The sequence below is a fragment of the Zeus faber genome (assembly GCF_960531495.2).
Source record: "Zeus faber genome assembly, chromosome: 8".
In the NCBI taxonomy this organism is placed as follows: domain Eukaryota; kingdom Metazoa; phylum Chordata; class Actinopteri; order Zeiformes; family Zeidae; genus Zeus; species Zeus faber.
The window spans coordinates 31,477,457-31,493,572 of record NC_137195.1 but is presented as its reverse complement, the minus strand read 5'-3'; positions in this window follow the sequence as shown (position 1 = coordinate 31,493,572).

Here is a 16,116-nt window from a genome sequence, read left to right as displayed (position 1 = left end):
CCCCCCACTACACACACAGACAGACGCACTACACACATACTCTCCTATCAACCAGCTCTCGTCTTAGGCCTTCGATCAGACACACACACACAGACGGCTATCATCAACGCATACACTCGCCACCGACTGGTTGAGCGGGCGGAAATAAAATGTCTGCCCCCACCCACGTAGAGAACATGGGAGAGAGAGAGAGAGGGAGGGGTGAGATGTAGAAATGGAGGAAGGGTTTGGTAGGGTTGAAGTGAAACGAGAGGAGGGAGAGAGATGGAGACAGAGGTGAGAAAGAGAGAGAGAGAGAAAGAGAGACATGCTAATGCTACCACTACTTTCAGTCTGTGTGTGTGTGTGTGTGTGTGTGTGTGTGTGTGTGTGCGTGCGTGTGTGCGTGCGTGCGTGCGTGGGTGCGTGCATGCAAGTGTGTGTGGAAGGGTGTCTGAGACAAGGAGCGACAGGGGAGGAAGAGGAGAGTAGACTGCTTTAAAAGAACAGATGTGCAGAAGCAACGAAAACATAAACAAAATGAAATTCAGTTTCAAAAGTCAATTTTTAAACGCTGAAATGAAGAGAAGTTCCTCAAAGTAAGCAAAGGGAACATTAAATCAGAGAAGCAAATGGAAAGACATGTACACTAATATCAGCTGGAGCCAATCAGTTATTTAGAACTACTCTAGCAACTTCCAGCCAATCAGGATCTCACAGGTGTGTCACAGGCCAAGCAAGCATGTATACTTAAAGTTGAAATCCGCATGATTATTTTGTTAGAAAATTCAATTTTGCTAAACAATGTTTGAGCCAACACTTGTGCACTTGCATGTGTGACGCACATGCTCCTCAATATGCTGTTTCCATTATTGGCGGTGGGACAACAGTGACGCAAGATGTGCAAACGATTTGTTTCGTAGCGAACAAATCTTTTCAATGGAGATTCACAAGCCACTCCGGCAAACAGTTACAGCCAGACCTAGAGGTTGAACTGAGACTCGAATCTGGAACGAAAACACCCGAGAGCCACCGGTCGCGAGTCATGTATGACACGCAAACCCAGTCTCGAATGAGGTTGCGAGTCACATCAGTGAGAATTCCATTCCCAACTCAGAGCTGATGCTTCCTTCCCTCTTTGATTCACCTGAAAGTTACACCAACCAAATCAAACGAACGAAGAAGTCGGAAAAATTGAACAGATCTTTTTACTAAGTCACTCCTGAAGAGTCTAATGTCTAAAAATCACAACGGGCCAACCATTCCTGACAACATTGCAAATTGGGCGAGTGAAGGGGAAATGCAGTGAATTTGATAAAAACAGCCTACAGTAGCTAGTTGTGGTCAGTAAACAGTCAATATGGAAATTTACCTAAAAAAATTTCACCTCAAGTGACCATCTTAGAGCTCAGAACTTATAACTTATACCGTCAGTTCAGATGCATTTTCAGAATTAAAGCAACAAGCCTTTTTTGGGTACCAACACCACCCATGGGAGACATATGTCAAAGCTCCTTCCTTACAGCCAGTGTTCAGTTCATAGTGATTGTAGTTGTGTTGCCTGGGCCGCACCGCCACTGGCGCCTGAACTGCACTCCAAGAGGGCCCCCCGGGTAAAGGGAGAGCCACTGTTAAGGGTGTAGAATCAGACCAGATAGGCAACACAGCTTGATGTACGGGTCATTTGCACTTTTTTCGTCCTGACTGTATTTTATGAGATTTCTCCAATCCTTGTCTTAAAACTTGTCCAATAATTATTTAAATTCAAGATTCAAGATTCAACATTCAAGAGGTTTATTTGTTACATACATAGACATACGTTCATACATATACGTAGTGAAATGTTTTTGCAACGCACCCGGAGATTATGCACAATAAGTTCTAAACCGAATAATAGCTAACCTAATTCCTACCTAGCGAACTAACTGAAACCAACTGATCCCTAAAACATAATGCAGTTAGTGAATAGAATAAAATAAGATAAAAAATAAAATAAGACTCAAAAAAGTAATACAGCGTACAAAATAGAAATAAAGGGAATAGAGTTATGTATATGGGATAGGCTATTTGTATATAAAACAAATACATGTATACATTTGTATAAATACACAAATGTTTTGTAGGCTATGCTCCTTCTTGCCCATAACATTACATCGAATGTCAATGTTGCCGTGACAATGCGGCGTCTCCTGCCCTTGTACCATTGTAAGGGACCTGTCAGCTGTGCAGTTGTTAGGCACAAGGACTCTCAAAGGTACGATTTTGAAAACAAATTATGGAATTCATGTTCCCAAAATGAGTTTCAGTAAACAAGGGCAGGGGATATATATATATATATATATATATATATATATATATATATATATATATATATATATATATACACAGTATATACATACAGTATATACTCAAGGCTTTTCTTTAGGTGAAAGAAAGAGATGAGAGAGATTAGTTCACTAAGTCTGGGCCAGTACAATGAAGTTGAGTATCTCCTTGATCGCAGTGGTGTACATCTGGAGGACGGACGCATCTTTGGAGAATTGCTTAGATGCCATTACAGTACCACACCGCATTCGAGTTTGCAATGTGTACGCAAGGTTCTCCCTAAGTTAATGAGACATATGTGTGCCACACACACACACACACACACACACACACACACACACACACACACACACACACACACACACACACACACACACACAGTTACATAAGGAACACACAGTCACTTACATTAAATATGACCTGGGACGGTAGCTCAGGAGGTAGAGCTGGTGGTCTAGTGATCTAAAAGTTGCTGGTTGGATCCCAGGCTCCTCCTGCTAGCATGCTGTAGTGTCCTTGAGCAAGATACTTAGACCCCTAATTGCTCCTGATGGCTGCGTCCGTCGGTGTTTGAATAATTGTAAGTCGCTTTGGATAAAAGCGTCTGCTAAATGTAATGTAAAAACCTCCTTTCCTCACACACACGCAGGGACCAAAACAAATATGGCCAAAGTGATGTTGGTCCCCTCACAGATGGTCTGGGCCCCATGCACCCTCTCCCCAATGCTACATTCTGCAGCTGTGTGATATTAGCTAGGTACCATCAATGTTAATTTGTGCTGATACGACCCAAACTCTCTCTTGAGATAAGAAAAAAGGTGTATATAAAAAAACTAAAACAAGAAGTATCCTTGAATACATACGCTGCATCCAGGGCCTCTCTTCTCACCAGGGGGAAAGGGGATGGATTTAAAGTGTAATGTCATCAATCATTACCGTGTCCTCATGTTATCATGATGTGCGGAAATGTCACTCGTGTACACCTTTGTAAAAAAATTAGCTGTCACAATATTTTACCAGCAGATCATGGTTTTACATACTGGTGTAGCGGGATAGGGACCTATAATTAAATTTTTTATTTTTTAGTTGAGTTGAGTGCCACCAGTTTTTTGCTAAAACATGGAAAAATTTAATTTAGTTTATTGTCGCACAGGAGGCGACGAAGGTCCTCAGCTCTCAGGGAAGCAGTTATTTTACATTCAGAAATTCCCACACGATATATCAGATACATACACGACTACTTCTTAATCAAACAATGAATGTTTATTTTTAATAACAGAGTTCTATAATATGGTTAAAAGGTAGAAAAAGGTTAAAGTATATTATAACCCAAACACACATCTGGAAAAAGGAAATGGTGGTTATGAAAAGAGGGAGAGATTGACTGAGAGGGATTGAATGTAAATGCCCTCTAAGGCACAACTACGTATTCGAAACTGAATAACAAAATAAAGAGATTATCACTGTGCCAAACTAACATCACTTCGTCATGTTTTACCGTAATTCCAGGGCTCACTGTTTCTACTTGTCTGGATCACCGTATCGGCTTCGATGAGTCGTTCGCCTTTGTTACCAGATAGGCTCGGGATTTCCACGGGCCGTCTGGTCCAGAATGGTGAAGTGCAGCTCGCATGCTTTGCAGAAGTTATTCCGAGCTTGGCGTGTAGTGGTTTGGGGGCATGTCAGCGGCTTCGGGGATCTGGTGCGTTCATTCAACACAGGAAAACTGACTCGGTCTAAAAGTGTTATTCGAGCCAGAAGGAGCGATCTTTAAACAGTGGTTCTCCAACCAGGTTTAAGGGAACGTAAAAGGAAGAAAAGCTTCCAAGGTACGATGCGTACCTGAGGGTCTCTGTGATGTGGCTGTGTTGCGGTTAGGAAAACGTGGTTGCAAAAGAACAAAAAAAAGACAAGCAGCTAACCATTGCACCAGGTAGATGGAAGGTGGGAGGTAGGTGGAAGAGGAAATGACTTCCTTCTGTGGCCTTTGGTCGAGTGGTTCGGACGAGGTGTCACATTGGTCGGAGAATTCTCGCAAGGTTTTCTGCTTTAGAGGAGGTGTTCCTCTGTGTTGTGAGGCATTCAAAGCCCTATTCTATAATCTAAATCCTACAACCTGTCTCTTTCAATCTCTGTATTCCGTTCATGTTTGTGAAATACATCTTGAAATAAAAGTAGACAAAATCACACAAGTAAATACATCTTTGGAATGCAAGAATTTGACAACAGATACTTGAATGAATCTTTGAAATGCAAGAACATAAACACAAACAAAAAATGAATCTTTGGGAGGCAAAAAAAAATCATTCACATCAATAAGTCTTTTAACTGAACAGATAAATTGCAATACAAGAGGACAAACCCATTAGCCAAACAATACTGTACATTTTGGAGTAAGGAATAAATATTTATACAACATTCATAATACTGTGCCTTTCTTCGTCAGTATACATGTCTCAAAGTTGAGAGTGGTATCGTTCTTTGCACAATCGCCTAAGGAAGCATGTTAAAGTGGTTACACATTGATTAAGATACATTTCCTATCCGATCTCTTTTTAGGGAAAAGAGAGTTCAGGTCATGTAAATCTTCTGTGCCAAATGGCTAGTAGGTCGTTGGCCCAGCCATTTTGAATGGGGTCCCTTTTTGTTCACAGCAAGGGAAAGATTCCGGAGACACTGGCCAGAGTTGGCTGTGTCTGCTCTCTTAGCCAGTTCCAATTGTTAAATTGGTTTGATCTTCCAAGATCATTGTCTTACTGTGGGTGTCAGAGGGAGGGGAGCATATTCTCTCTAAAAGTCCAGACAGCGTCTTGTTACACTGGGAGTGTAAAAATGTCTTTCAGTCTTCCTTTGGTTTGTTTTTTTGTTGTTCTACAATTTATAAAGGATTTAATCAAAAAAATAAAATACAATTAAATGCTTGATTCTAATGAATGCTGTAATCAAAATAAGAAAAAAAAATACTTGATTCTAATGAAGGATTTCATCAGATAATTCAAAGATAAATTAAATGAACGATAACTGATTCTGATGGGGGGGACCCAAAGGTTTGGGCGTCCGGGCGCTAGTGCTCATCACTCAGGGCAAGGTGTACAGAAACACAGCAGAGCAGGCAGCAAAGCAGGCAGGGCAAGAGGGATTGACTGCTTAAATAGGACGGCCAATAAGGGCATGGAAGCATGTGGCTGCGTCGAATTGTCTGACAGAACTAGCTTCACAAGCTATGGCTCATTAATTAATATTCAATCATACTAAATTAATGTCTTATATGTATACATTTTTGCATTCTAATAACCATCTAACGCTGCAAATTACAATATAAACTGTGAGATTATTGGGACCAAAATGTTTTCTTTTTCTTTTTCTTCTCTTTTCGGAAATGTTTTTTCTTTTTTTTCTTTTTTTTTTTTTTACCTGTGCTGTCAGCATGCTGGGCATACAACACAGAGTATTTGTGCCATTGCATTCAGGACAGAGTTAGTCTGCAAGTGGAGTTCAAGTTCTCAACCTGCAATGCAACTCTTTATTAATTCTTAAATCATCAAGAACTGCTACAATAACTCTGTCCTGTGGATGACCTGTAGAATGACAAGAGCACAGTTTTGGTTATTGAGAGCCACCACTAACCCCCCTCTTTGGAGAACTTTTTATCGTGTTTGGGTCTGTAAACAACTGATCACTACTTCAAGAGGGGGAGAATCACCACGGTGAGACAAATAAACATAGAAACAAACAACATTTACACAAAAACATGAACATTGGATGACAACATGTATTGAAAAACAGTGAATTAGGTCCAGGAAAACTGGTACTACAGCTGGTCACGTGAACTCTGTGGCCTCTGTCATAAATATCCGCAGCCCCGTGGACACCCTACGGCAGCAGGAAAGCCTGTAGTACCCTGCCCTGCGGCCACAGAAGACCCCCGGGCCCCCAGAGAAGCCAGAGGGCCGTGGAGCAACCCCCACACCCAGCCCCGAGGAGCATGATGGGGGGTGGGGGTGGGGGGGTTAGGGTTAGGGGCACACACAGTCTGGTGAGAAACCACGCAGACCCCCTCCCCCCGGACCCAACCGCGACCCAGTGCGCCCACCTCCCGTACCTGGTGGCAGCCAACCTACAGCGATCAGCCAAGGGTGCAGAGCGTCCGCCATGCGCCTCCGCCATGTCGGGCAGCTCTGCGCCCCCATCAGGCCCCTGGTCAACCCCCAGCAGCCGAGCATGCAGACTACAGAACAGAGGGACGGCAGAAGGCCCCCCCACCCACAGCCCTACCCCCCAGCGACGAGCACCCCGCGCACCGAGAGCGTCACAGGGCAGGTACCCTGGCAGCCCGCTGTGATGACAGGAGACCGCTCCCCACGAAGGAGGCCATATGGTGAGCTCCGCACCCCCCCCACCTCCGGAGACAGGCCAGCTCAACTCAGGTAAAGGAGCGGGTGCCACCACCCAGACTACCGAACTCCCCCGATCCCCCAAGAACACAGGCCCACGCACCACGGAGCCGCCCAGGGGTCCATCCAGCCGCAGAGCCCCGGCAGACCAGGAGGACCCCCACATGCCCCAAAGCACAACGACATTGCACCGGAAGACTCAAGTATTAAATGATGGAGTTATGTTAGTGATAAAAGTAGTCCATATTTCATTAAATGAATCAACATTGTTTTGGGATATTGCCTTTTCGGAAATGTTATTAACCACGTTGGAGCCTTCCTTCCTTTTCTGCTCGCAGACACTGAGGAACAGCTGAGCATGTCATTTGTTATTTGTCGTGGCAGAATTTCACCACGGTCTCCATTTACATCCATTTACACATGATGCATGTATTCATTTCCTCACAGTGCCCCGGGTACACCAGGTTTTATCCACTGCTTCAATAACCCCAGCCAAACACATCAGACCTGAACATTTCATCAAAACACATGCACGCACAACACACACACACACACACACACACACACACACACACACACACACACACACACACACACACACACACACAGATCCTATATGGCCTGAGCCTCGACAGTTCTCGCAGTTTGCACCCTATTACAGGAAGACAGACTGAATAGATTATATTATTTATCTTGTGCCTAGCATCTACTAAATAGCTTACTTTCCAAATGATAAGTAATACACACAGCTGTGTCATTGGCAAACCCATCTCAATGTGCGCCACAATCAGGAGGTTCACACCTCGATTTATGAAATCCTATTCATCACAGACCGAGATAAACAAATCCGATTTCTGCAGTGGATTATTCCATGGTGGTAATTTCTATTGTTTTCGTGCAAAACCAATAAATCGGGCATCGTGCAAAAGTTTGTGATTCAATCACCAGCGCTCGCAGTGTACTCAATAACAGATAACGTGAGCTAGGGCACGGTGAACACCACCACATCCAGCTCAGTACCTTTATGGTTTCTAATGTTGCTGAAGTGCAAATAAATCCCCCCCCCAAACAAAACACAATAAAATCTCAGCCCGCTATACGCTAGCTTCATAAGACATATTATGCTATACATAGGTATAGCTTCTAAAAATATATAGCCAGAAATATACCTTTCTACGTTTCTTCTCTAGGTTTTCAATACATTGCTGTGTGGCACGGTGGCCCAGTGCATTGCACTGCTGCCTCACTGCTGCCTCACAGCAAGAAGGTCCTGGGTTTGATTCCTGCCTGGGGCGCTGTTGGCACTGTGCTCCGGGCAGATCTCCCAAATAGGAGCCTTTCTGTGTGGTGTTTGCATGTTGTCCCCGTGCTCACATGGGGTTTCCTCCATCTAACGTCAGTAAGGACCAAAAACATGCCCTCATCGTCTGACCAGCGATGGACATTCGTCACCAGGTCCCCAGGCGCGTCCATGAATGCTACCCACTGCTCCTGGCTGTGCTCCCGTAGGGAGGACAAGCCAGGATGGGTTAAACGCAGAGGCCTCATTTCACCAGCCACCATCCAAAAGTGTGTGCGTGTGCATGTGTTGTAGTGTGGTGTGCTGTGTGACAATTAAAGATTGTTCTCTATATTACTTATTAAAATTCTGCTTTTATTTTTTTTTTTTACAGTGATCAAGAATCAAATAACACATAAATAATCCTGTCCTGCGCATGGTATTGCGTCTTTTCCGGTGTTTTCGTGACAAAATGTAGTTTGGAGACCCAACAAACTCGTCAGGGATTCCTCCTGGTGAAAGATCTTGTAATGTGTGACCCCCTGTTGCCAATCAGTCATGTAGCCTGTAAACCACAAGACAGATTCTCAATCACAAGACAGAAAGTTGTGCAGTGTGAACAATACTGTGATCTGACAACTTTGAAAGTTGTGTAGTGTGCCCATGGCATTACATGTTACAGGCCTCACATTCAGCCATTCACAGACCGATGGCAGCGTCGGCCGTGCAAGAACACCTGAGACTTTAGAGGGGTTAGGTGTCTTGCGTAAGGACACCTGGGCGAACTAGCCAGGTGGAGCTGGGGGATGGAACCGTCAACCCTCCGCTTCTCACATCAGACGACCACTCACTCCACCTCCAGAGTGAGGTGAAGTGAGTGGAACGCTTTTCTGTAGAGAAACTTACCACTCTGCTGTAGCTTCTCGTTGTCTTTAATGTAGTCCAATGGGGCCAACGTTTAAGCTTTAAAATATACATGTTAGAATCCTCAAAACCTTTTTTGAAAATGCACCAGTGTCTCTCTACCAACAAGTAGGGGTGTACTCGGCCCAGGTAGAAAGGGTTTGGGTGCATACCTAAAACGTATAATTTCCATTAGATTAATATGACATTTCCCTGTATACTGTTCTGAATGTGCCTCTGATGCATTGAACCACTCACTCTCTCTCTCCCTCTCTCTCTGTCTCTCTCTCTCTCTCTCTCTCTTTCTCCCTCTCTCTCTCCCTCTCTGTCTCTCTCACACACACACACTCACACACACACACAGTTCGCCAGACCCACCCGCCAAGTGGGCACCAGAGTGGCATTGTGTGTGTGTGTGTGTGTGTGTGTGTGTGTGTGTGTGTGTGTGTGTGTGTGTGTGTTGGTGTAATAACACTTCCTACTGGGTGGCAGCTCTACAGATGGACAAAACAAAGGAAACGTGATTAACCACTCAGCAGCACTCTGCGCCACTGCGTCTTTTATGTCCCTGTGTGTGTGTGTGTCTGTGTGTGTGTGTGTGTGTGTGTGTGTGTGTGTGTGTGTGTGTGTGTGTGTGTGTGTGTGTGTGTGTGTGTGTGTGTGTGCGCGCGTGCGAGCGTTCAAGTTTTTCCTCTGACAAGACTGGATGCCCAGATACAGGGTAATAAAAATGGAGCTATGAAGTCATCCAGTTCAACACTTTCATCGTTCAGGAAGAGAATATTTTTTTATGGACAGCTTATTAAAAGAAAAATAGCGCCGGAGCAGAATAGTAGTGGAGGAATACTGTATTAGTATTTAATTCTCAGCTCTGGAAAGATCTCAATCTCTCTCCATCTCCAGTCTTTCAGTTTGTCAGTGTGCTTGTCTCTCCCTCCATCTGTCTGTTGTAGCGGTCCAAAAGCTGTATTGCATAGTCCGATGTTGATGTTCTGTTGTCCTGATTACGCCGCATCACAGGGGTCTGGATATGCACAATGTCTCTAAAACAGATAACTTCAAAGTCTAAGGCTTCATGTGTGAAGAAGGAGGTTCTATTGTCATTTTCGTTAAAGGACGAAGACCGGAAGCGACGTGGAGCAACTATGTACTGTATTTGGTAAACGGACTGCGCTCGAATAGCGCTTTCCACTCAAAGTACTCTACATGTAACACGCCTCACATTCACCCAATCACATACCAACGGCAGCGTCAGCCATGCAAGGAGACCATCAGCTTTTAGGGGGTTAGGTGTACACCTCGGCAAATTAGCCAGGAGGAGCAGCAGCCACCAACACTCAAGTTGCCAGACAACCACCACTCTACATCCGGAGCTACTGCCACCTATGGCAATCCGTTTTAAAATGTAATTCATAGGACAAACTAATCACGCTTTAAAAGTTACTAGTACTTATATTTAATTACAAGTTAATTATTAGTTGCTATTCCAACAGTTGTAACTAGTTACTATTTTAGTTGAAATGTATTAGCTGTTATTACTTAATTATTAGATACTATTCCAATTGTTTAACTATTGCAATGTTACTAGTAAATATTTAATCATTGAATCCTATGGGGCTCCGCGTTTCAGATATTAAATATTTACCTCTGACTAGTATCTATTCTGATTGTTACTAGTATCTATCTCAATTATACTAATCACTATTAATTTAGTACTAGTACTTATCATGAGTGACTATTTGGGTCACCAGGCATCTGTTTATGCTATCAATCTATACTGTACAGCATTTTTTTCCTTCATTCGTGTCCCACATATTAAGACTAGTTTTCAAATGTCAAATCACTGCAGGACAAACACTTTTCTAAAATCTGGCTTTTATCTAATGGCTGTGAAGAAAGCGGGCAAGGCTGTCATCGCAGATTGCAGATTTAGGTTGAATATGATGGAAACTACTAGAAAGACATGGAAATTCAGCTACAACCAAGACTGGGAAACCACTTACAGTATAACTGGGTGATGCCGGTGGAAGGCAATTCTCTATCATGAAGCGACACAGTACATGTGAGGCTTAAAAGAAAAATGTGGCTCACAAAGGGCGAAGCACAGGGATGTTACAAGCTCAGGGGCAGAATAGACATTTTTAGTTTTAAGTTAGATAGATATTATATCAAAATGTTTAGTCTGCCCCTCAGTATTGGTACCATGTTCCACATTGTTATAAGTAAAAAATTTTGTTTTACCAGTAGCAATGTATGTAATGTTTTTACCTGTCATAAGAAATTACAAGACAAAACAGCTTGTTGATAAATTTTTAATTTTAGTTTAATTTTAAATGTTACAAGTAAAAATAAAAATGTCACTAGTAACAATGTGAAAACGCACTAGTCCTTAATGAATAGGTTCTAGTATTACAGTTTCTAGTATTTTAGAAAACTACTAAAATTGCAATAGATACTACTTATATAAAATTGGAATACTGTAGATACTAGTCAGAATCAAATATATATCTGAATATCTGAAACAGGGAGCCCCACAGGATTCAATGACAAAACTGTCCATATTGTTACGAGTAATATTGCAATACTGTAGATACTAGTAACAATTGGAATAATTACTAGCATCTAAAAAATAAGTACTAGTCCCAAATTCAGTTGACTAGTAAAACTAAATTAGTTACTAGTAACTGTTGGAATAGCCACTAGTACTGTAACTAGAATATAAGCACTAGTAACTTTAAAAAAAGTGAATAGTTTGGTTTTTGGATTAAATGTCAAAACGGCTTGCCATAGCAGCCACAAGATCAAAAGTGTTAGGTTGTGTTTCTGTATTTCTATATTTCTGTCACCTCACTCCTCACCTCTGGTCTGTCACATCCACGGGGTGCCCAAGCGCCCCCAATACAAACGAATGGGAAACGAATGCTTGTTTCCCGCTCGCTTCTGTCCGCCTGCCGCCAATGACAGCATCAGACAGGCAGCAGGTCTTGTTGATGAGAAGAAATTCACTAATCGTTTGATTATACAGATCTCCACGATAATGAATACGCTGCTCCACGCTTCGGGAGTGCAGCGTGCAAACCCGAATTACCACCACAACACTCATGCTGTGAAAGTTGATTACTCATTAGAGGGTGACTGAGTGGCGCAAACAACCCTGGCACGTCCTTTAAACATCTCTCTCTGTTTTTCTTTCTTTTCTTAGTGTATGTGTTACTGTAACCATGCCATACAGTGTCCTGTATAAAAAGAAATTCTCCGGAGGGGCATTCCTGATGGATTCCATAAAAGGCGTAAAAGCAGTCCCAGTGAATGTCCGTTTCCCTTCGTTTTCAACCAAAGTTGTCACTTTTCTGGTATTCTGACAAGTACAACTTGTCCTCTGTCATGTATGTTGATGATGATGATGATGACGATGATGATGATGATGATGATACTTAGCCAGGAGGTCAGTGGAAAGTTTGTGTAAAAAAAATGTATTTTATTTATTTTTATTTTTTTGTGTCCTTGGGGTATAACTCCATTTTTTTCATATAATACACACCTGTTTCCCTATATTTATCTTGATTTGTGTGTGGTTTTTTTTGGAGCTACAGTGTTCTTTTTCGTTTTGTTTCTGTATCTTGAAATGGTGTGATACAAATATTTCTTATACATTTCTCTTGATTGGTATTCGTTTTTCCACATAACTTAAGAAGAAGTGTGAGAAATAAGACCTAATATTTAATTGTTTTTTGGGACATATAAACGAGGGGGTCTTCTGTTTATTTTCTCCCATATAAGGACGGGCCCTTGGTTGAAAAATGTTTATCAACCCACAGCCTAAAACCCCTGAAATGCTAGATGGCTAACAATGGTCAACAAAGCAAAGTCGCGCAATGTGATGTCGCTGAGCATTTGCCTACAGCGTCAAAAGAGCAAGCCCATTTTTGTATACTTAATTTATTCCTCTGGGGGAAATTGCAACTACCCATCCTAGTGTCTAGGAGCACATGGGAAGCACATACAGACTCCACACGAAAAGGCCCGCATCAGGGTTCGAACCTAGAACCTTCTTGTGACAGCGCTAACCACTGAGCCCACACTATGCCACCACCACATATGCTAGTGGTTGAGTGTAGCCTCAGCCTTAACAAAACAAAAACTATTGTGTAGTCACACCATTTGATGGTTACGGTTAGATATTCACTAGCTATGACAGAAATATGTTAGTAACATTAACATGTGGTTCAGGTGAGGCGAGACCGCATGAGAAGCTGTCGGAGATTCTTCGGTGTTACAAGCTCCGGTGCTAGGCGCCATCATTAAACCTGCCTATTGCTTTAATTATATTTCTATTAGGTGAGCTGTCAGGCTTTAACACTGGTACTTGTTTAAGTGTTTTATGTGTTTTATGTGTTTACAGAGATTAATAATTTATATTGTTTGTAGCTTAAAATTGCTAATCGTTTTTAGCTACCTAGTTAGCTAAGGGTTTGGCTACGAGGTGATGGCTGACTAATGTTTACAAAAGTGTATTATCCAAATGGTTTATGCACAATTTAAACTATATTTTCTTATGGGGTTTATGTGTATTAGGCAGATGAATGTTTGAGGTTCACATAGTAATGAGTTGTAATGTATGTGCTTTACTATAAAGTATGAAAGTTGTATTAATGTAATTACATTAATATAGTGATGGAAATGCATTGGTTAGGCCAAATGTGGTTCAGGTGAGGCGAGACCACATCAGAAGCTGTCGGAGATTCTTAGCACACTAGAGTGCTAATAAGCTCCGGTCCTCGACGTCATCATCAAACCAGCTTTAATTATATAATAATTATATTTCTACTAGGTGCCCAGTGGGTTGAGGACCTGTTGGCGTGCCCGTCCTGCATATTCCATTTGAGGATATTGGTATTTGTGCTGGGTCTTTATGTTTTATGAGAGCTCTCTTTTATTTTATTTTATTTTATTTCATTTAAATGGTAGGCCTACCAATGTCTCTTGGTAAACACATTCCTATACAATTTCTGTTTCCTTCTGGAACAAGCTCTACTGGCGAGCAGTGAGAGAAAGAGGTTTAATAAGGACTGAAATATTTTGTTTACATTAGAACGCAACATTGTGTACAGCTATCAGATCTAGAAATAAATTCTCAATCTTTTGGTACAAGTTAATATTGTCGTAATTTTTTCTGCAGTAGCAGGTTACAGTTCCTCGCGGCAAAGCATGCATCGCAGAGGGCTGCCTCAGAACTGTACAGCACACGCGAGGACATGAGAAAACGCAATTTGTCGCAAACGTAGGCTGCGTGCAGCAGGAGGGTGTGTAGGGCTCGATGGGCGGGTAATATAGACAACTATGTAATAAAAGAAGTGTGTTTGTGGGTGTGTTTACGTGTGTATTATGTGCATTTGTGTCGGACAAAACAGATGTGTGCGAGGGGCGCACCAGCCCACACGCTTGTGTGCTCATGTGCTTGTGCACGTGTGCATGTGAGCGCTGCAACAAGACAAAAGTTAATGAGGTTTGAAGGCTGCTTCGGCAGCAGCGGCCCTCCTCTTGTCCCACCCCCCTCGCTCCTCTGCCTGCGTTGCTTTCTGGCCACGGTCTTTATTAAAAAGGATAATGCAGCAAGGGTCTTTAAGTGTGCAGCTGCAGATAGAAAGACGGGGGGGTAGGCCAGAGCAGAAGAGGAAAGTATAGAGAGAGAGAGAGAGAGCGAGAGAGAGAGAGAGAGAGAGAGAGTGAGAGAGAGAGACAGCGAGAGAGAGAGAGAGGGAGAGAGAGAGAGACAGCGAGAGAGAGAGAGAGAGAGAGAGAGAGAGAGAGAGAGAGAGAGAGAGGGAGAGAGAGAGAGAGAGAGAGAGGGAGAGAGAGAGAGAGGGAGAGGGAGAGAGAGAGAGAGAGAGAGGGAGAGAGAGAGAGAGAGAGAGAGAGAGAGAGAGAGATGAGGGGGTGGTGTTTAAAAGTGTCGAGGGAATTGGCAGAATGAGAGAGAAGGCTGGAGAACGAGAGGGAGGGAGAGAGAGAGAGGGGGATAGAAATAGGGAGGGAGAGAGTGAGAAAGAGAAAAAACTCAGGAGAGGATGATTTTGATTGAGAGAGAGAGAGAGAGAAAACCACTCCCAGAGGTGGGACTAAATAAGAGCAAGGGAGCTGGTGTGTGGGAGGGCGGAAAGAAAAACCATAGAGAAAGATGACAGAATGATAGAGGTCGGAGAGATGTTTTTGGGGTACTGAAAGCAAAGTAACAACCTCTCAGGTGTCTAATAATGGCCGACACAAAAGCCCGACCGTGAAATGACAAGAAGTGAGCTTCATTCTATTAAAAATAAATAAATAAATAAATAAATAAATAAATAAATAAATAAATAAGAAATCCTGACAACAGCCACTGCAGACGGCAGTGCCACTATTATGCGATATCGAATGAAAAAGGGGTTATTAAAAGCTGACAGTCTTTTCCTTTTATGGTTGTTATTTTTTTATGTAGGAATTATTATTATTTTTTTTTATGTTGAAATTCTTTGAATTGAATCGGAACAGAATTGAAACTGCAAACCTGCTCTCTCTATAAGCCAGAGCATGCCATTAATGCTATTCATAATCATAATTTACACCTGTTCCAATAATCTATCCTGTGCATAGGATGGCATTGTATATTCTGTATTAAAAAAAGTGTATTATATAAATATATATATATATATATATATACACACACACACACACACAAACACACACACACACACAATTTATTTATTTGTTTATTTTGCTAGTTTTCCTTTTTTCTGCTATTTGTGCATATTTGGCAAATTGTATTGTATTTTCTTTTTACTTTACATCTTATTTAATTTGATTTCAATATTGTTTAATCACAACGACAGATTCCTAGCACATGTAAAGGCACCAGGCGGAATAAGGTTCAATCTGATTCAGATTCTGATCAAATGAAAAGTGTATCAAATTGGGTGTAAAAAAAAATTTAAAATGAACAAGAGCGAAAAAATTGACCAAAAAAATTAAAAGAAAAATGTCTCCTCCTTTGTACTGGCCCAATTAGTAACCTGTTAATTGACGCAGGTGCACTTGTCTTAATGGTGGGGGGGGGGGGGGCGTCGTTATTTATTAAATGATCCCCGCAGCCTGAAATTAGCCCTCCCCTCGGCCAATCACGGGTCTCAGGTGTGGCTGCTGTGGTCAAAGACGGGTGCCTGTTAGTGCATCCATGCTAATTAGTTTGTAATAAGTGTCTCT